This window comes from Anomaloglossus baeobatrachus, chromosome 5 (genome assembly GCF_048569485.1).
Source record: "Anomaloglossus baeobatrachus isolate aAnoBae1 chromosome 5, aAnoBae1.hap1, whole genome shotgun sequence".
NCBI classification, from domain to species: Eukaryota; Metazoa; Chordata; class Amphibia; order Anura; family Aromobatidae; genus Anomaloglossus; species Anomaloglossus baeobatrachus.
Genome location: NC_134357.1, coordinates 462,526,936 through 462,549,008, shown reverse-complemented (window position 1 = coordinate 462,549,008; position 22,073 = coordinate 462,526,936).

The following is a 22,073-nucleotide window of genomic DNA, read 5'->3' as shown; positions in this document are numbered from 1 at the left end:
AGTCTTCTATTATGCTCCGAAAGAGCACACCTCCATGTGTTGAACCCATTGCGGCTTTAGGCCAGAGGTAGGCAGGGATAGGGCGTCGATGCAGGCCGCCACCAGAGTTGGTAACGCAGAACGGTTAAGACCAGCTCCTGTCCTACAAGTCCTGCTTGTGCAGCCCAGTGGCATTAACAGGCCTGCTGCTGCTGATGCACCTGCTGTCCACAGGTGTGGCCCCAATGCACACGGTCAGCATACTGAATGGCCCCTGTGATGTTAACAGGGAGTTCCTGGGCTGGGTGGGCGTGTGGACCCTGTGACGCTAACAGGGCTCCCAGTCTCAATATCCGAGTGGCGTCTAACTCGGTTCAGGTAACTATTAGTTTCATAGCCACACAGCTCTGTATCCTCCATCTAACCTTCCAGTTGCCAACCTCTCCTTTTCCATCTGGGAGCACGGTGGACACTGACTGCTGATGGGGATATATACCTTTCTCTTTCTTTTCTTATTAATTTTCGTTATATAGCGGTAACATAGTATATACCACCTTATCCAAATCTGCCAGTCCCACCGTAACAGATGGTGTTTCTTCATCAAATGTTACTTTTGCTTAACCAACAAACCCACGGACAAAAACTTTTTTCCCCTTTCCAACACACCTGTTCCCCTTTCCACCAGCATCTGTCCTTTTTCAACTCATTTGGTATATGACCAAAAGTGCAACTCTGCAGGGACACCGTACTCAATGCCATCTCAGCACAGCAGCCAGCCCTCGGTCCCTCAGATGTGGACAAGTAAAAGACCATTTCCTCCTATCCATGACAAAGCGTTGAGATTCACTCTGTGCAGCACTGGTGTTTACTGGAAAAGCAAATCTAAGAATCCGTACCACCTTCTGCAGATACTCCTGTATACGTGCGTCCCTTTCTATGGCTGGAATTATTTCGCTAAATTTTGTCTTGTACCGGGGATCTAACAGTGTGGCAACCCAGTAGTTAGCATTACTTCGAATTTGTACAATCCAAGGGTCATGTTGTAGGTAGTGCAGCAAGAAGGCGCTCATGTGTCTTGTGCATCCAGGAGGACCAAGTCCTTGGTGTGTTGGTGGCAGAGAGGTGAGAATCATGCCTCTTTCCTCTGCCCTCCCCCCCCAACCTCGCACAACCGAAATGTGAGCAAGCTCTCACTCATCAGCTGAGTCTTCCATGCCCATCGCAAGTTCGTCCTCCATTTCTTCATGGGCTCCTGCACCTTCCTCAACAATTTTTGCTGATACTATGCACCCTTGTTAATCCCTATCCCCCACCATGACTGCCGCCTAGGTGCCGCTCACCGTATGGACCTTGTAGATCTTATTATCCCTTCTGCATATGACTCCTCCTGTACTTCCTCCCCTTCCTTTTGGACCAACACCTGACTCCAAATAATGCTTACAGTGTGCTCCATCTTGTAGATGACCAGAATTGTCACGCTGAGAATGGCATCGCCAGTGCTAAACATCTTCGTCGACATTTGTAAACTGTGTAGAAGGGTGCATAGGTCCTTGATCTGACACCACTCCAGCAGCGTGATCTGCACCACCTCTGGATCAAGTTAGCCCAGGGTATACGTCATACCGTATTTCAGCAGGGCTCTGCGGTGCTGCCACACACGCTGCAACATGTGCAGATTCCAATTCCTGCGTGTCGGAACATGGCATTTCCGACGTTTAACCGCCAGACCCTAAGACTTCAGGAGCGATGAAAGTTGTTGAGCTGCTGGGTGCGAAGGATGAAAGTGAGCACATAGCAGCGTGCCCGCTGCACAAGGCCTTGTAGGCCGGGATGGTATTTTAAAAATTGCTGGAGAATCAGATTCAACACGTGAGCCATACAAGGCACGTGTGTCACATTGCCCTGACGAAGGGCCGCAGACAGGTTTGCATCATTGCCGCACACGGCTGCTAAGTCACCAACGTAGTCCACTCAATCAATTTGTACTCCGTTTGCCAGGTGACAACGTGTTCCTTTCGTGCATAGTGCTGATGATGGTAAACGAGTCGATGCCTGCGGCGCAGGTGGACGCAGGTTATGGTCACCCACTGGGTTGCGTTACCTTGACAGATACAGAACCACACGCTGAATGTAGGTGGTGGGTATCTCACAGATGAAGTACCATCACTCAGCTACCACCAATGGGAATACACCACACGCTTTTTTAGGCCCCTCCTGTCTGCAGACCACTGCCAGACAAAGCTATGAACCTCTTGTTACTGTTACCCCCAGTTCAGTTTTATGAGTTTGTGTGCTTGTTACCTGACTACTTTTCCTGCTTGCTGTTTATGTACCTCGTTGGCCGATCCACATTTCACCTCTGCTTGTTTTCTGATTAAGTCCTGGCCATCCCATTCTGTTCCTCTTCCTCAATTAATGTTTTTGACCCTGCATGACTACTATTCTCTGGAACTGCAGCCTTCCACAGGTATTGATCAACTTGGGCCCTGTGTAATTCCAAATCACTGTATAGGGGTTAAAGGGTTTCAGGGTTCTGGGTGTCCAGCTTGGTGAGTGGCTTGCCTCTAGCCTATCCTTTACAGCCCATCTGAGTGTGTCGATCCAGGCAGGCGTTACACCGTGCCCTCTGCAGAAGGCCATGTAAGCCGGGATAGTGTTTTAAAAATTGCTGGACAACCAGGTTCAACACGTGAGCCATACAAGGCACGTGTGTCACATTGCCCTGAAGAAGGGTCGCAGACTGGTTTGCATCATTGTCGCACCCGACCTCCCCTGACTGCTGGTTGAGTGTAGACAACCATTGATGAAACTCGGTCTCACTCTCCAGAGCTAACCGTCCACAATTCCTCAGCGGTGTCTCACATTTCCCCTACATTTCAAAGTAAACATTTGACCGCCTGATGGCCTTGAGCTCTGCTGCCAGCATAGTAAGGAGGTGTGTGGGATTCCTTGGGCGCAGTTACAAGGAAGGGTGGCCTGACCACACAGGGTTTGGGCCGAGGTGGAGGACCCACACGAGGTTAAGGAGGCAGAAGCAGTGGAGGAACTTGTACATACAGAGGAAGGATTGACACACAAGTCGTGGGGACGGCAAGACTTGTACAGCAAACCCTTCTCCATCTCTCACCATAGTTACCCAGTGCCCAGTCAGCAACATGTAACTCTCCTGTCCATGCTTACTGGTCCAAGTATCTGTGGTGAAATGCACCCTGTCACACACAGAGTTTCTCAAGGAATCGGTGAGGTTGTGTGCGACCTGCTGTGGTAGCGCGGGCACGCCTTTCTTGGAGAAGGAGTGACGACTGGCCATCGGCTCTTGGGGCACTGCAATGGGCATAAAGTCTCGAAAATCCTCGGTCTCAAAGGGGTATAAAGGCAGCCTTTCTGTTGCCAACAAGTTGCAGATGATGAAACTCAACCTCTTAGGCATGTCATGCCCTTCGAAAATCATGTAAAACACAGCGAGGGGACTCCAACCACAGTCTCCCTCGTTGCCACTAATTGGACCACACACACCCCACTTGACTGGCATCACTTGACCCCCCTTTTCAAAATGAAAAAGATGCTTGGCATGAAGCACTCTCAAAAATACGCGTGCCTTTCCCGTCCCCTGGATGACCCAGGGGAAGAAAAATCCTCTGAGAGCCATGACTTGTTCATCTTGGTTCTTTTAGAAACACAGCGAGGGGACTCCAACCACAGTCTCCCTCGTTGCCACTAATTGGGCCACACACACCCCACTTGACTGGCATCAGTTGACCCCCCTTTTGAAAAAGAAAAAGATGCTTGGCATGAAGCACTCTCAAAAATACGCGTGCCTTTCCCGTCCCCTGGATGACCCAGGGGAAGAAAAGTCCTCTGAGAGCCATGACTTGTTCATCTTGGTTCTTTTAGAAACACAGCGAGGGGACTCCAACCACAGTCTCCCTCGTTGCCACTAATTGGGCCACACACACCCCACTTGACTGGCATCAGTTGACCCCCCTTTTGAAAAAGAAAAAGATGCTTGGCATGAAGCACTCTCAAAAATACGCGTGCCTTTCCCGTCCCCTGGATGACCCAGGGGAAGAAAAGTCCTCTGAGAGCCATGACTTGTTCATCTTGGTTCTTTTAGAAACACAGCGAGGGGACTCCAACCACAGTCTTACTCGTTGCCACTAATTGGACCACACACACCCCACTTGACTGGCATCACTTGACCCCGCTTTTCAAAATGAAAAAGATGCTTGGCATGAAGCACTCTCAAAAATACGCGTGCCTTTCCCGTCCCCTGGATGACCCAGGGGAAGAAAAGTCCTCTGAGAGCCATGACTTGTTCATCTTGGTTCTTTTAGAAACACAGCGAGGGGACTCCAACCACAGTCTCCCTCGTTGCCACTAATTGGGCCACACACACCCCACTTGACTGGCATCACTTGACCCCCCTTTTCAAAATGAAAAAGATGCTTGGCATGAAGCACTCTCAAAAATACGCGTGCCTTTCCCGTCCCCTGGATGACCCAGGGGAAGAAAAGTCCTCTGAGAGCCATGACTTGTTCATCTTGGTTCTTTTAGAAACACAGCGAGGGGACTCCAACCACAGTCTCCCTCGTTGCCACTAATTGGGCCACACACACCCCACTTGACTGGCATCACTTGACCCCCCTTTTCAAAATGAAAAAGATGCTTTGCATGAAGCACTCTCAAAAATACGCGTGCCTTTCCCGTCCCCTGGCTGACCCAGGGGAAGAAAAGTCCTCTGAGAGCCATGTCCACATTGTCAGTGGACAGACACGTGTGCTTATCTGCCAGCAGACCCCCAGCAGCACTGAAGACAGGTTCCAAGAGAACGCTGGCTGCAGGACACGACAAGATCCCCAAGGCGTACGTGGTGAGCTCAGGCAATTTATCCAGATTGGAAGCCTAAAATGAGCAGGGCTCAAGTTGCACAGTAATGGCATCGATGTTTCCTTGCATATACTCATATACAGTTAGGTCCAGAAATATTTGGACAGTGACACAAGTTTTGTTATTTTAGCTGTTTACAAAAACATGTTCAGAAATACAATTATATATATAATATGGGCTGAAAGTGCACACTCCCAGCTGCAATATGAGACTTTTCACATCCAAATCGGAGAAAGGGTTTAGGAATCATAGCTCTGTAATGCATAGCCTCCTCTTTTTCAAGGGACCAAAAGTAATTGGACAAGGGACTCTAAGGGCTGCAATTAACTCTGAAGGCGTCTCCCTCGTTAACCTGTAATCAATGAAGTAGTTAAAAGGTCTGGGGTTGATTACAGGTGTGTGGTTTTGCATTTGGAAGCTGTTGCTGTGACCAGACAACATGCGGTCTAAGGAACTCTCAATTGAGGTGAAGCAGAACATCCTGAGGCTGAAAAAAAAGAAAAAATCCATCAGAGAGATAGCAGACATGCTTGGAGTAGCAAAATCAACAGTCGGGTACATTCTGAGAAAAAAGGAATTGACTGGTCAGCTTGGGAACTCAAAAAGGCCTGGGCGTCCACGGATGACAACAGTGGTGGATGATTGCCGCATACTTTCTTTGGTGAAGAAGAACCCGTTCACAACATCAACTGAAGTCCAGAACACTCCAAGTGAAGTAGGTGTATCTGTCTCTAAGTCAAAAGTAAAGAGAAGACTCCATGAAAGTAAATACAAAGGGTTCACATCTAGATGCAAACCATTCATCAATTCCAAAAATAGACAGGCCAGAGTTAAATTTGCTGAAAAACACCTCATGAAGCCAGCTCAGTTCTGGAAAAGTATTCTATGGACAGATGAGACCAAGATCAACCTGTACCAGAATGATGGGAAGAAAAAAGTTTGGAGAAGAAAGGGAACGGCACTAGTGATGAGCGAGCATGCTTGTCACTACTCGGTACTCGCACGAGTATCACTGTACTCGGGCTGCTCGGCGGGGACCGAGTAATCTCGCGATACTCGTGCTTTACTCGTGGTCTTCATTTCTGCATGTTGGCGCTCTTTTGAGAGCCAGCCCTCATGCAGGGATTGGCTGGCAGACCACTGCAATGCCACAGCCCTGTTAGTTGTGGAATTGCAGTGATTGGCCGGCCTGCACAGCGTCACCGAGCCTTTATATCGGCCGGCGCGCTGTGCTCTGCTCACAGCTATTCTGACAGTGAGTGTAGGGAGAGTGTCGCTGATTCAGGGAAAGCTTTGCGGCCCTTTATAGCTTTTTCAGTTGCAGGGCTGCAAACAGTGTGACCAAAAGTCCTTCTCAGGACTATTCTAGTTGTATACAGGCAGGCAGGGTATAGCCAGGTCGGCGTACAGTAGCAGAGTCCTTCTCAGGACTATTGTTGCTATATACAGGCAGGGTATAGCCAGGTCTGAATACAGGCTAGTGACCAAAAGAGTCCTTGTCAGGACTATTGTAGCAGTATACAGGCAGGCAGGCAGGCAGGGTAGTGGTGACCGTATACCAGCCTTCATATCTGGGGCTGGTGTACACAGTGTAAAACAGTCCAGATAGTGTCTGACTTGTCTGTACTGTAATTGTCGCTCCCCAAAAAAACCTGTTAGGTTATTATTGCGTCCGTGCTTGGTTTTTAAAACCGCACGTGTGTGCCTGTTGGTGGCAGCGTACAGGTGCACTGGTGTGCGTTTACCAAACTATTATATAACGCACAAGTGTAGTGTATAATACACGTCAGTCAGCAGTGGCTGATAGTGTCAGAGTTCTTAATTTTTGCTCCTAAAACCTGTGTTAGGTTATTATTGCGTCCGTGCTTGGTTTTTAAAACCGCACGTGTGTGCCTGTTGGTGGCAGCGTACAGGTGCACTGGTGTGCGTTTACCAAACTATTATATAACGCACAAGTGTAGTGTATAATACACGTCAGTCAGCAGTGGCTGATAGTGTCAGAGTTCTTAATTTTTGCTCCTAAAACCTGTGTTAGGTTATTATTGCGTCCGTGCTTGGTTTTTAAAACCGCACGTGTGTGCCTGTTGGTGGCAGCGTACAGGTGCACTGGTGTGCGTTTACCAAACTATTATATAACGCACAAGTGTAGTGTATAATACACGTCAGTCAGCAGTGGCTGATAGTGTCAGAGTTCTTAATTTTTGCTCCTAAAACCTGTGTTAGGTTATTATTGCGTCCGTGCTTGGTTTTTAAAACCGCACGTGTGTGCCTGTTGGTGGCAGCGTACAGGTGCACTGGTGTGCGTTTACCAAACTATTATATAACGCACAAGTGTAGTGTATAATACACGTCAGTCAGCAGTGGCTGATAGTGTCAGAGTTCTTAATTTTTGCTCCTAAAACCTGTGTTAGGTTATTATTGCGTCCGTGCTTGGTTTTTAAAACCGCACGTGTGTGCCTGTTGGTGGCAGCGTACAGGTGCACTGGTGTGCGTTTACCAAACTATTATATAACGCACAAGTGTAGTGTATAATACACGTCAGTCAGCAGTGGCTGATAGTGTCAGAGTTCTTAATTTTTGCTCCTAAAACCTGTGTTAGGTTATTATTGCGTCCGTGCTTGGTTTTTAAAACCGCACGTGTGTGCCTGTTGGTGGCAGCGTACAGGTGCACTGGTGTGCGTTTACCAAACTATTATATAACGCACAAGTGTAGTGTATAATACACGTCAGTCAGCAGTGGCTGATAGTGTCAGAGTTCTTAATTTTTGCTCCTAAAACCTGTGTTAGGTTATTATTGCGTCCGTGCTTGGTTTTTAAAACCGCACGTGTGTGCCTGTTGGTGGCAGCGTACAGGTGCACTGGTGTGCGTTTACCAAACTATTATATAACGCACAAGTGTAGTGTATAATACACGTCAGTCAGCAGTGGCTGATAGTGTCAGAGTTCTTAATTTTTGCTCCTAAAACCTGTGTTAGGTTATTATTGCGTCCGTGCTTGGTTTTTAAAACCGCACGTGTGTGCCTGTTGGTGGCAGCGTACAGGTGCACTGGTGTGCGTTTACCAAACTATTATATAACGCACAAGTGTAGTGTATAATACACGTCAGTCAGCAGTGGCTGATAGTGTCAGAGTTCTTAATTTTTGCTCCTAAAACCTGTGTTAGGTTATTATTGCGTCCGTGCTTGGTTTTTAAAACCGCACGTGTGTGCCTGTTGGTGGCAGCGTACAGGTGCACTGGTGTGCGTTTACCAAACTATTATATAACGCACAAGTGTAGTGTATAATACACGTCAGTCAGCAGTGGCTGATAGTGTCAGAGTTCTTAATTTTTGCTCCTAAAACCTGTGTTAGGTTATTATTGCGTCCGTGCTTGCATTTAAAAACCGCACGTGTGTGCCTGTCGGTGGCAGCGTACAGGTGCACTTGTGTGCAATTTCCAGAAACTTTGATATAACGCACAAGTAGTGAATATACACGTCAGCAGTGCACAGCATTGCAAAATGCGCAAGGGCATTGGCAAGGAACAAGGAAGTGGACGTGATGGTGGTGCAGGCAGAGGCCGAGGTCGTGGGCAAGCTCTAATTTCGCCACAACAAAGGGCCACATCTAGTCGCTCGCACGTCCTGTCCCAAATTCTTGGGGACCGCAGCAGTACACCGCTCTTGAACCAAGACCAGTGTCAACAGGTTGTTAGTTGGATAGCGGATAATGCTTCCAGTCAGATTGGCACCACCACAAACACTCTGTCTTCCACACGGTCAAGTGTCAGTAGCCGTGATACTGCACCGCACATTTCTGAACCTGATCCTCCTTCCTACCACCAGGCTGAGTACACGTCCTCCTCGGACATTAATGATCCCACACTTGGACACTCGGAAGAGCTGTTCACGTTTCCATTCACACATTCTGGCCTCTCGCCAGCTCATATTGAAGTGGGTCATGAGGAGATCGTCTGTACAGATGGCCAAATATTTGAGCAGCCACGTTCTCACGAAGTTGGCAACGTGTCTCAACAAGTGGTGGACGATGATGAGACACAATTGTCAGCAAGTCAGGAGGAGGAGCAGGGTGCGGAAGAGGAAGACGACGTGGTGGATGATCCAGTAACTGACCCAACCTGGCAGGAGGATATGCAGAGCGAGGACAGCAGTGCACAGGGGGAGGGAGGCGTAGCATCACAACAGGCAGTAAGAAGCAGGGTGGTGGCCCCAGGCAGAAGTCAGGCAACCGTTCCCCGGAACAACACGACGACACAAGGTGCCTGTCCAAATGTTAGGTCTTCACGAGTCTGGCAGTTTTTTAAGTTGGATCCAGATGATTCAAAAAAGGCCATTTGCAACACCTGCCGTGCCAGCATCAGCAGGGGTACCAAAACTAGCAGCCTGACCACCACCAGCATGATCAGGCACATGTCAGCCAAGCACCCGACTTTGTGGGAAGTACAACAGAGTCGAGGAGCAGTGCTTGCTGATGTCACTGCTACGTCTTCGCTGGTTGTGCATGCGAGCCAATCCTCTGTCCATGCTGCCTGCGAACAAGCCTCCTCCACTCCTGCACCTACAGTTGCCTACGCAGAAAGAACACCATCATCAAGCACGTCCTTGTCCCAGCGCAGCGTTCAGTTATCCATTCAGCAAACCTTTGAACGCAGGCGCAAATACACTGCCAACACCCCACATGCCACAGTTCTAAATGCTAACATTTCGCGACTGCTTGCGCTGGAAATGTTGCCTTTTAGGCTGGTGGAGACAGAAGCATTCCGTGACCTGATGGCGGCAGCTGTCCCACGTTACTCGGTCCCCAGCCGCCACTATTTCTCCCGGTGTGCCGTCCCCGCGTTGCATAACCACGTGTCACAAAACATCACACGTGCCCTGAACAACGCTGTTTCACCCAAGGTCCACCTAACCACAGACACGTGGACAAGTGCTTGTGGGCAAGGCCGCTACATCTCGTTGACGGCACACTGGGTTAATATTGTGGAAGCTGGGACCCAGTCTGAGCGAGGGACGCAACACGTCCTTCCCACACCAAGGTTTGCAGGCCCTACCTCAGTCAGTGTTTCACCCACACTCTACAGCTCCGGAATGTCATGCTCTTCAGCCTCCTCCTCCTCCTGCGCATCCTCATCCACTGTGCCCTCCACACCAGTCACAAGCTGGAAGCACTGCAGCACTGCCTCGGCGAAGCGGCAACAGGCTGTGCTGAAGCTAATCTGCATAGGTGACAAACCCCACAATGCAGAAGAGCTGTGGACAGCTCTGAAACAGCAGGCAGATCACTGGCTCACACCTCTGAACCTAAAGCCAGGAAAGGTCGTTTGTGACAATGGCCGGAACCTGGTGGCGGCTTTGAGGCGAGGCCAGCTGACACATGTTCCATGCGTGGCCCATGTGCTCAACCTCGTGGTTCAGCGGTTTATAAAGTCATACCCAGAGCTGTCTGATCTGCTGGTAAAAGTTCGCCGCCTGTCTGCACATTTTCGAAAGTCACCTACTGCTTCAGCCGGCCTTGCCGGCTTTCAGCGCCGTTTGCATCTTCCGGCTCACAGACTGGTGTGTGATGTCCCCACGCGTTGGAATTCAACTCTGCACATGTTGGTCAGGATATGTGAGCAGAAGAGGGCAGTTGTTGAGTACCTGGATCACCTAAGCCGTCGGGAAATGGGTCAAACTCCACACATAACACCTGAGGAGTGGAGATGGATGTCAGACCTATGTACCATCCTCCAAAACTTTGAGGACTCCACCAAGATGGTGAGTGGTGATGACGCCATTATTAGCGTCACCATACCGCTACTCTGCCTTCTAAAACGGTCCCTGCTGAAAAACAAACATGATGCATTGCAGGCGGAGCGCGATGAGTTGCAGCAAGAAACAGTAGTGGGTGTGGGTGATAACACACAGCCCAGCCTCGTCTCATCACAACGTGCAGTGGAGGACTATGACGAGGAGGAGGATGAAGACATGGAGCAACTCTCCGGCCAAATTGAGGATATGACATGCACACCAGTCATATCCTCGATTCAGCGTGGCTGGCCAGAGGACAGGGTAGATGAGGAGGAGGAGGAGGAGGAGGAGGAGGAGGAGGAGGAGGAGGACAGCATGTTCAGTCATCTTGTTGGTCAGGCTACTGAAGTCCTGGCTGTTAAGAGTCTGGCGCACATGGCTGACTTTATGGTAAGCTGCCTGTCTCGTGACCCTCGCGTTAAGAACATCTTGGCCGACAATCATTACTGGTTGGTAACACTGTTAGACCCACGCTACAAGGAGAACTTTTTGTCTCTTATTCCCGTGGAGGAGAGGTCAACCAAAATGCAGCAGTTTCGGAAGGCCATACTCACGGAAGTAGGCAAAGCATTCCCCTCACAAAACGCTAGCGGCATAGGTCAGGAATCAGTGGACAACCGAGGCGTACAGCCGAGAGAGGCACAAGTCCAATCCGCCAGAGGTAGGGGAACAGTCTTTAAGATGTGGGACAGTTTTCTCAGCCCCTCACGTACCACAGCCCCTGAGGTGCGGGGTAGTGCCACAAGAAATCCTAAGTTTGCCCAGATGCTGAAGGAGTACCTTGCAGATCGAACAACTGTACTCCGACATTCCTCTGTGCCTTACAATTATTGGGTATCCAAGCTGGACACGTGGCATGAATTGGCTCTCTACGCCTTGGAAGTCCTGGCCTGCCCTGCTGCTAGCGTTTTGTCAGAGCGTGTTTTTAGTGCCGCAGGTGGAATCATTACAGATAAACGCACCCACCTGTCAACTGAAAATGCTGACAGGCTGACTCTGATAAAGATGAACAAGGGTTGGATTGGGCCAGACTTCACCACACCACCAGCAAATGAGAGCGGAGTTTAAAGTTTGCCATGTACCTCCACTCACCCATGGGTACACTTCTCGACTTTGGATAATCGCTGGACTGCTCCTCCTTCTCCTCATGCGCCATCATGATGACCGTTACAATAGTTAGGTCTTTGTTTCAGGTATACCCCCAGTGGTAAATTTTTTCGCCCATTCTTTGCAGAATGGACATTACAACGACAGGAGACCCGCTCCTTTGCAATGGGAACAATGTTTTGAGGCCCTCATGCACGTCTCTACCCAGGGACAACGTGGAGCCTCCCAATTTTTGGCTGCCCTGCCTAAGGGCTATACTGAAATAGACCCACTTCCTTACAATGGGCACTTCAGGTTAACAGGCCATCATGCACGTCTCTATCCAGGGACAATGTGGAGCCTCCCAATTTTTGGCTGCCCTGGCAAAGGGCTATACTGAAATAGACCCACTTCCTTACAATGGGCACTTCAGGTTTACAGGCCATCATGCACGTCTCTATCCAGGGACAATGTGGAGCCTCCCAATTTTTGGCTGCCCTGGCAAAGGGCTATACTGAAATAGACCCACTTCCTTAAAATGGACACTTAATGTTTTGAGGCCATCATGCACGTCTCTATCCAGGGACAATGTGGAGCCTCCCAATTTTTGGCTGCCCTGGCAAAGGGCTATACTAAAATAGACCCACTTCCTTACAATGGGCACTTCAGGTTTACAGGCCATCATGCACGTCTCTATCCAGGGACAATGTGGAGCCTCCCAATTTTTGGCTGCCCTGGCAAAGGGCTATACTGAAATAGACCCACTTCCTTACAATGGGCACTTCAGGTTTACAGGCCATCATGCACGTCTCTATCCAGGGACAATGTGGAGCCTCCCAATTTTTGGCTGCCCTGCCTAAGGGCTATACTGAAATACACCCACTTCCTTAAAATGGACACTTAATGTTTTGAGGCCATCATGCACGTCTCTACCCAGGGACAATGTGGAGCCTCCCAATTTTTGGCTGCCCTGGCAAAGGGCTATACTGAAATAGACCCACTTCCTTACAATGGGCACTTCAGGTTTACAGGCCATCATGCACGTCTCTATCCAGGGACAATGTGGAGCCTCCCAATTTTTGGCTGCCCTGGCAAAGGGCTATACTAAAATAGACCCACTTCCTTACAATGGGCACTTCAGGTTTACAGGCCATCATGCACGTCTCTATCCAGGGACAATGTGGAGCCTCCCAATTTTTGGCTGCCCTGGCAAAGGGCTATACTGAAATAGACCCACTTCCTTACAATGGGCACTTCAGGTTTACAGGCCATCATGCACGTCTCTATCCAGGGACAATGTGGAGCCTCCCAATTTTTGGCTGCCCTGCCTAAGGGCTATACTGAAATACACCCACTTCCTTAAAATGGACACTTAATGTTTTGAGGCCATCATGCACGTCTCTACCCAGGGACAATGTGGAGCCTCCCAATTTTTGGCTGCCCTGGCAAAGGGCTATACTGAAATAGACCCACTTCCTTACAATGGGCACTTCAGGTTTACAGGCCATCATGCACGTCTCTATCCAGGGACAATGTGGAGCCTCCCAATTTTTGGCTGCCCTGGCAAAGGGCTATACTGAAATAGACCCACTTCCTTACAATGGGCACTTCAGGTTTACAGGCCATCATGCACGTCTCTATCCAGGGACAATGTGGAGCCTCCCAATTTTTGGCTGCCCTGGCAAAGGGCTATACTGAAATAGACCCACTTCCTTACAATGGGCACTTCAGGTTTACAGGCCATCATGCACGTCTCTATCCAGGGACAATGTGGAGCCTCCCAATTTTTGGCTGCCCTGGCAAAGGGCTATACTGAAATAGACCCACTTCCTTACAATGGGCACTTCAGGTTTACAGGCCATCATGCACGTCTCTATCCAGGGACAATGTGGAGCCTCCCAATTTTTGGCTGCCCTGGCAAAGGGCTATACTGAAATAGACCCACTTCCTTACAATGGGCACTTCAGGTTTACAGGCCATCATGCACGTCTCTATCCAGGGACAATGTGGAGCCTCCCAATTTTTGGCTGCCCTGGCAAAGGGCTATACTGAAATAGACCCACTTCCTTACAATGGGCACTTCAGGTTTACAGGCCATCATGCACGTCTCTATCCAGGGACAATGTGGAGCCTCCCAATTTTTGGCTGCCCTGGCAAAGGGCTATACTGAAATAGACCCACTTCCTTACAATGGGCACTTCAGGTTTACAGGCCATCATGCACGTCTCTATCCAGGGACAATGTGGAGCCTCCCAATTTTTGGCTGCCCTGGCAAAGGGCTATACTGAAATAGACCCACTTCCTTACAATGGGCACTTCAGGTTTACAGGCCATCATGCACGTCTCTATCCAGGGACAATGTGGAGCCTCCCAATTTTTGGCTGCCCTGGCAAAGGGCTATACTAAAATAGACCCACTTCCTTACAATGGGCACTTCAGGTTTACAGGCCATCATGCACGTCTCTATCCAGGGACATTGGTGAACCTCACAATTTTGGACTGCCCTGGCAAAGGAAAATACTACAAAGACTCACTTCCTCAAAATGGGCACATTAGACTCAAGAGGCCTTCATGTACGTCTCTTCTCAGGGACATCGGAGTGCCACACAATGTTTTCACGTAAAATCTTTCATGTATTAATCTCAAAAAGTAACATACACCAGCTCTATCTCACTATTGGGTATGTGCCCTTAACATTTCTGCCATGAAAAATCATTTTGGGGTCATTTTGGAAGGTTTTCTGGTGAGTCCGTAAAAATGGCGTAAAACGCGGACAAAATTGTTCACAGCTGTGACTTTTGAGTGATAAATGCTTCAAGGGGTCTTCCCCATGCTGTTGCCATGTCATTTGAGCACTCTTCTGAGACTTTTGTGCCATTTTTAGGGTTTCTCCATGCTGCCGGGAGGTCATTTCACAAAAATACTCGGGTCTCCCATAGGATAACATTGGGCTCGTTGCTCGGGCCGAGTACACGAGTATCTTGGGAGGCTCGGCCCGAGCTTCGAGCACCCGAGCTTTTTAGTACTCGCTCATCACTAAACGGCACATGATCCAAGGCACTCCACATCCTCTGTAAAACATGGTGGAGGCAACGTGATGGCATGGGCATGCATGGCTTTCAATGGCACTGGGTCACTTGTGTTTATTGATGACATAACAGCAGACAAGAGTAGCCGGATGAATTCTGAAGTGTACCGGGATATACTTTCAGCCCAGATTCAGCCAAATGCCGCAAAGTTGATCGGACGGCGCTTCATAGTACAGATGGACAATGACCCCAAGCATACAGCCAAAGCTACCCAGGAGTTCATGAGTGCAAAAAAGTGGAACCTTCTGCAATGGCCAAGTCAATCACCAGATCTTAACCCAATTGAGCATGCATTTCACTTGCTCAAATCCAGGGGAAAGACCCACAAACAAGCAAGACCTGAAGGCTGCGGCTGTAAAGGCCTGGCAAAGCATTAAGAAGGAGGAAACCCAGCGTTTGGTGATGTCCATGGGTTCCAGACTTAAGGCAGTGATTGCCTCCAAAGGATTCGCAACAAAATATTGAAACTATAAATTTTTTTTTGGGTTTGGTTTATTTGTCCAATTTCTTTTGACCTCCTAAAATGTGGAGTGTTTGTAAAGAAATGTGTACAATTCCTACAATTTCTATCAGATATTTTTGTTCAAACCTTCAAATTAAACGTTACAATCTGCACTTGAATTCTGTTGTAGAGGTTTCATTTCAAATCCAATGTGGTGGCATGCAGAGCCCAACTCGCGAAAATTGTGTCACTGTCCAAATATTTCTGGACCTAACTGTATCTGTGTCTCTTCCTCTTTTTCCTTGTCCAGCTCTTTTGTTTTCGCATGAGTATATGTCCTTGTCACTTTCCCATGTGTTTGTGTTGTGAGTTATTTATCACCTTTTGGACACCTTTGAGGGTGTTTTCTAGGTGTTTTTATGTGTTTGTGATTGCCTGACATTGTTTCCTATGCAGTTCGAGTTCGGTTCGTCGAACGTTCGACGAACCGAACTCGAATGGGAGCTCCGTTCGGCGAACCGACCTCGAGCCGAACCGCGACCGGTTCGCTCATCTCTAGTAGTTAGGGAAGGAGCGGGAATTTTTAATTACGGTATATTAGAAATCAGGTTAGGTTATTGCATTAAATATATACGGATTTAGCTTGAAAATGACTTTGTATGTCATACCACCTCTTTAAGGTTTTTTTTTCCAAGTGTGCCATTTTTATATATTTTGAAGAAGAGTGTCCTGGCAGATGTTATTTGCGTCTTTTTATTTTGAGTCCAATGTTTTTTGTAATTAGCATTTTTAATTATTGTTTCTAGGTATCACTATTTATGGATCCAGGCCCCTGAAGAAGCTGTTGATGTTGATGGTTATTTTTATGTCTTGTAAGTAGAATAAAAGTACTAAGCAGTTCTTATCTGGTGGTGCTCTACTATTTGGAGCGTTTTGGCTCATGCCTTTTTCATTTCTTACAGAATGAAGGAGAGGCTTTCTGATCTTACTTGTACTAGTGAATGATAACACTGCATTAAATAACTTTAAGAAACATAAGAACAATCTAAAAAGTTTTCATTTGATCTGGATTGTCTGAGCTGCAGTGTGACGCATCTTAAGAGTGTCACAGATTCATTATTGGATTTGTAGGGTCCTGTGAATGGACTGTGCTTCCGTTGTGTCTTGATCAAGCAGCAACTGCGTAACGATAGCAGTTGCAGAGATCGCGTCTGGGCCCAGCAAAGTTAGGGGCCTGGCGCCCACCCTGCTAAGAAGTAGCTGGATCCCTATGGGGACCATGAGTCAGGGGGGGCTGGTGCCAGCGGTGGTACCGGGCCCCCCTCTCCCGTCATCGTACAAAGTAATGATGAATGATGGAGCAGAGTGCACCGATCCATCCTTCATCATTATCCCCCTGTGCATCATCCTCAGTGCAGCTGAGCGCAGTGACATCACTACTGCGCAACTGCCTTGCTGAAACTTGCATAGTGCAGTATGGGAGGACACTCTGACCGGAGCAGCAGGGGAACAAGGAGAGGTGAGGACTTATTTTTTTAAATCAGTGAGTACACAGTGGCCAGAGGCCTATGGGGGTGCATTAAATGGAATGGGGGCTGCATAATGCAATATGAAGGACACCGTATACATGGACTATGGGGGTGCATTATAGTACATGCAGGCCTATGGGGTGCATTAAATTGTATGGGGGCTGCATAATATAATATGAAGGACTATGGGGCTGCATTATAAAACATGGAGGCCTATGGGGTGTATTAAATGGTATGGGGGCTGCATAATAAAATATGAAGGACACCTTATACATGGACTATGGAGATGCATTATTGTACATAGAGGCCTATGGAGTGCACTAAATGATATGGTGGCTGCAGAATATAATATGAAAGACTATGGGGCTGCATTATAAAACATGGAGGACTATGGGGCTGCATTATAATATATGGAGGCCAATGGGTGTGCATTAAACAGTATGTGGGCTTCATAATACAATATGAAGGACTATGCAGGCTGCATTATAATATATGAAGGGTTATGTGGGACCCATTATACTATATGGATGGCTTTGTGGGGGCCATTATAGTATTTAGAGAGCTATATACAAGGGGGGACAAATATTAAAGCATGGGATGGGAAAGTTTGTGCTGAGGGAAAGAGGCTCTTTCCCATGCTCTGCTATACATCTTTCCCTCAGCACCCAGCTTTCCCATGCTCTGAAATAATGGGAAAGCTGGGTGCAGAGGGAAAGATGTATAGCAGAGCATGGGAAAGCTGCATGCTGAGGGAAAAATGCATAGAAGAGCATGGGGAAGGTACGTGCTGAGGATGAGGTGGATATCAGAACATAGGAAAAGCTGGGTGCTGATAGAAAGAGGGATTTCAGATCATGGGAAATGTGAATATTGAGGGAAGGAGCCAAGTGTTAGCGACACTATCCTGTACCTCGAGTGTCTGCGTCATTATCCTGTACCCCGCGTATCGGCATCATCATCCCGTACCCCGAGTGTCAGTGTACGGTTGCGGGGGGCTCAGGTCCAAATCTAGCACTGGGGCCCATCAAACTCTAGCTATGCCACTGTCAAACAGGGGTATATTTTTATAAATTCACCCATGTAAAAGGGTAAAAACGGAGGCAACAGAATATTTATGTATCATATATACATCTACCTGTACTTTATTCCCAGAAAGTTGCATTGCTTAGAGGAGTAGGAATGTGTAAGTTTTCCCAGGTTTGGAAATACATGGCTGCTTTCTTCTGTCCATGGGTTGTGCCTGGTCTTACAGCTCAGTTCCATTGACGTGCATAGGGTTGAGTTACAATACTGCACATAACCTGAGGACAGGCTTCACGCGGTTTTGGAAGAAAGCAGCTTGAACTATCCTTTTAAATATCAAATGTTGCTTATTGAAGTAGCTGTTATTCTTCTAAATTTTATTTGTCCTTGTCTATAAGTACTACTGCACAATTCTGCAACCTCAGTCTTTGTAGGTATAACCAATACTGGCGGGCGTCCTGTGACTTCATTCTTGTAAATTATTGCTGACATTTTGGATGTTGGATATGTATTACTGGCATGTACGATCTTGCTGGGTATAGATAAGTAGAAGAAGGTTAGAAGGGGCACGATGTGCTAAGTTAATGCAATTTATAGGTGGCAGAGACTGGAATATTAATATATGAGAATGTGATGAATAGTTGTCCTGTCCCGACCTCCACTATTTCTACATTTCCAGTTCTTGCCATGAAGCTTCTATTTATGATTTTTTTTTTTAAGTCTCCAAACTTTTCTAATCGGAGATCTGTTCTGGTCCAGTGTAAGATTTTCTACTGTATCCCTAACTCCGCTTCATCCCGATTGTCGTCTTCTCTTACTATTCCTCTAAGATGAGAGGCAACAATAGCAGGTTGAGTCTCCGGCTTTCCATGAAGCTGATTCCCACACATTTTTTCTGTCTTGACTTTTATGCAGTTTTCTCTTTGCGTTCTCGCCTTGATTTATGGTCATTTGTGTGATTGCATTGCTTTTCTTTATGGCAGCTTATGTCATTCTACTTTTGTCACAAATGACTGCTATAAAGTGTGGAGGAACACTATAAACCATTAGCCCAAGTCCCTGAAAGTCAAGGCTTCCCGAGTATATAAAAAGAGACAGATCGTGACAAGTGCGTCGTGCCAGGGATCCTGAGGCATGATGGGTCATTTCATGCAACTCTTCCCTGCACTGCCAGCTTTGCCCAGTCTTTAGCTCACAGTTCAGCATTTTAATACAGTGGTCGGGTTCTTAAGAGGTTGTCAGACATCTGAGTAATGTTTTAAGAAACACAAATTTTAGATTTTTTGAAGATTCAGCTCCTCTTGTTCACGCAGTCGCTGACAAATATGTGGCACAAATCATAACACGCTCATCTCTAGCTGAGCGCTCAGACAATGTCAAAGCCATATTTCTAATACGCATACAATTCTTAAAAGTCAAGAGAAACTACTTCTTTTAGTAGTGGAGCCAGCACAAGAGGTTACAATGGCCTCTGTGTGATGCTTCTCGTGTCAGAGATAGTTGGTAAAGTTGATAATCACTTTGTGTTTTTTTTGTGAGGATCCAGATATATTGTATCCGCAGATGTTCTAGCTACTACTTTTTTAGCCGAAAACGCGTTGTAGCTATTTGTATTAATTATAATTAGGGATGCTCGAATACTTCGATTATTCGGCTTCGCAAATATTTTCCGAATACCTCGCCGCTATTCGACTATTCACGAATATTCGATGCGCAATGTAAGCCTATGGGAAACCTAAATAACAACTATTCGGTACTATTCGGGCTTCCCATAGACTTACATTGCGCATCGAGTAGTTGAATAGCGGCGAGGTATTCGGAAATTATTCGCGAAGCCGAATATTTGAGGTATTCGATCATCCCTAATTATAATCAATGATATTTTTGTATTCTTTGGCACAGTTTATAGAGATGTAACTAAGTCTACAACTCAACACAAAAATGAGATGGAGTAGGATCTACCACTTAAAAGGTTTGTCTGATGAAATACATTTATGAGTTACAGTTGATATCATTTTCCATTTGTGTCTGACTGACAGTGGCTAGTAACCTTGATCCATGCAGATCACCAGAAAGCAGTGACAATGGCACCAGGAAAGCTATATGCCAATTCCTCTTAAATGGGCTCTGAACGAGTTTATCGGGAGCCACCAGTGCGTGGCTGGTAGGCTTAAAGTGGCTCACTAAAAATACATTTTAGATAGCTGTCGACCGAATAACAGTTTGGGTGATATATTGTTTGGCCGTCAGCTTTCTTGTCCATCTTTCCCATACACATATATGTTCTACCATGTGCACTCAATCATAGAATCATTTCCAGACATTTCTGGAGGCAACTTATGTCAGAGAGAACAATAGGATTGGTTGTCCAAAATTGGACATGCTAGATCCTTATTTCCCCGGATTTTTCGATGTTCAGTTGTAATGGTCGATTGGACCAAGCTTTCATAACGGTTGCACAGGTCAAGTAGTTTTGTTGCAACCCTAACCACCAGTGAGATGGTTTCCGGTGGGTGTGTATGTGATGTTGTTTGCTGTAGATGTTTCTCGGTCACGTCTCATACCAATAGATGACACAGGGACCTCAAATGTAAAGCAATAGCAAGGAAGAATTCAGTCTATGTTATAATAATAAAGTGAAAATTGCTGTTGGAACTAGTGAAAAATATATTCAGTAGGTAACATACCTCAAAGCTTGTTTTTTTCATTTTCTGTTTTACCGATATATAGGAATATCGGTAACAAGTGGCGGCATTTCAGTAATACGGCATGGATTACTTAAATGCTCCATTCTTTCTATCTGTCCTTCACTGACTACAGCTTACTTCAGAGATACCAGTGCCCCAAGCCTGGCAAGCTCAGTACTTCTACAGCAAGACCCCCAGGTCCATCGTACACATTGACTCTTCAAACACACTTAGCCTGTGCGGTCTAAGGGCTACCTACAATCAATAACTATACCTCCTTGGGCTCCTGGCTGTACCCACTGCAGTTGAGCGCTCCTTACTGTTTTGTTCTAACAGACATGATCCAGGATGCACTGGCCGTATTAAAGGGGTTGCCCACTACTAGGACAACCCCTTCTCATTACCCATGTTTGGCCCATTAAAATAAAAAAAGCTAGACACACTTCCCATGCTGGAGTCATTCCAACGGTGCCTACACTCACGCTCCCAAAGGTCACATGAGGTTGTCATGTCACGTGAGACCCCTGCCCAGTCATCGCCAGCTTCTCTCCCCCTGCCTTTGGACCTATGATGATTAATTAACAGGAGATGAGTGGCCAGACAGAGATTTCACTTCTTTTTCGATTAATAATTTGTCCAAAGGTGGGGAGAAAGAAGCTGGCAGTGACTGGAAGTGGGGCTCGCGTGACGTCACAACTTTCCATTAGCTCGGGAAATGCAAGAGTTGGCACCGCCAGAACCACGCTGGCAGTGGAGTATAAGCTTTTTAATTTAATGGGGCCAAACATGGGGAATGAGAAGGGGTAGTTCAAGTAGTGGACAACCCCATTAAGTCCAGACTGATAATTTATCTTGTGCAGTTAACATACAGGGCTTGCTACTGTCGCGGGCGGAGGAGGGGACGCTGCGCTCTCCCACTGCTCGGGTCCGGCTGCTGCTGCTCGGTGGTGGCTAGAGCGGTGGGCCGGATCCCGGTGACTCGAGCGGCGTTCCTCGCCCGTGAGTGAAAAGGGGGGGAATTGATTGTGGGGATTTGATATTGTCCGTGACGCCACCCACGGTTGTGGTGAGATTGGTGACACCACCGCTGCTCTGGACGGGGATCCCGGGAGCGATGACAGGGAGCAGCCTGGATGTTAGTTCTCCCCTCCGTGGGTAGGGGGTTGGTTGTCCCGGGGCCCGGTGATGGGGTAGGGATGGATGGCAGGCGGGTTACGGGGCCTGGTGAGGTGCAGGGTCGCGGGGGCAGTGCTGTGCCGCACGGCACGGTGGTACTCACTCAGCTAATGATGTACACAAAGTCTCCGGTAAAACAAACGGCTGGATGGACGGGTCCCACAGGCGGCTGCGGTGTTTCTCCTCCCGGCAGGTTGATGGTGACTGCCTTTCCCTGCACCTGTGTAGTGTAAATGGTTCCAATGGGTTCCCACCGGTAACCCGCTCCCTAGCTTGGATGTGTGCTGGAGGAGCCCCTTTTGCCCGCAGGCTATGGCCCTGGGAACTTTAGCCTTGGCGGTGACTGTGTTTCCCTCTAACGGTTGGACTGTTGCCTTCTGTCGGGA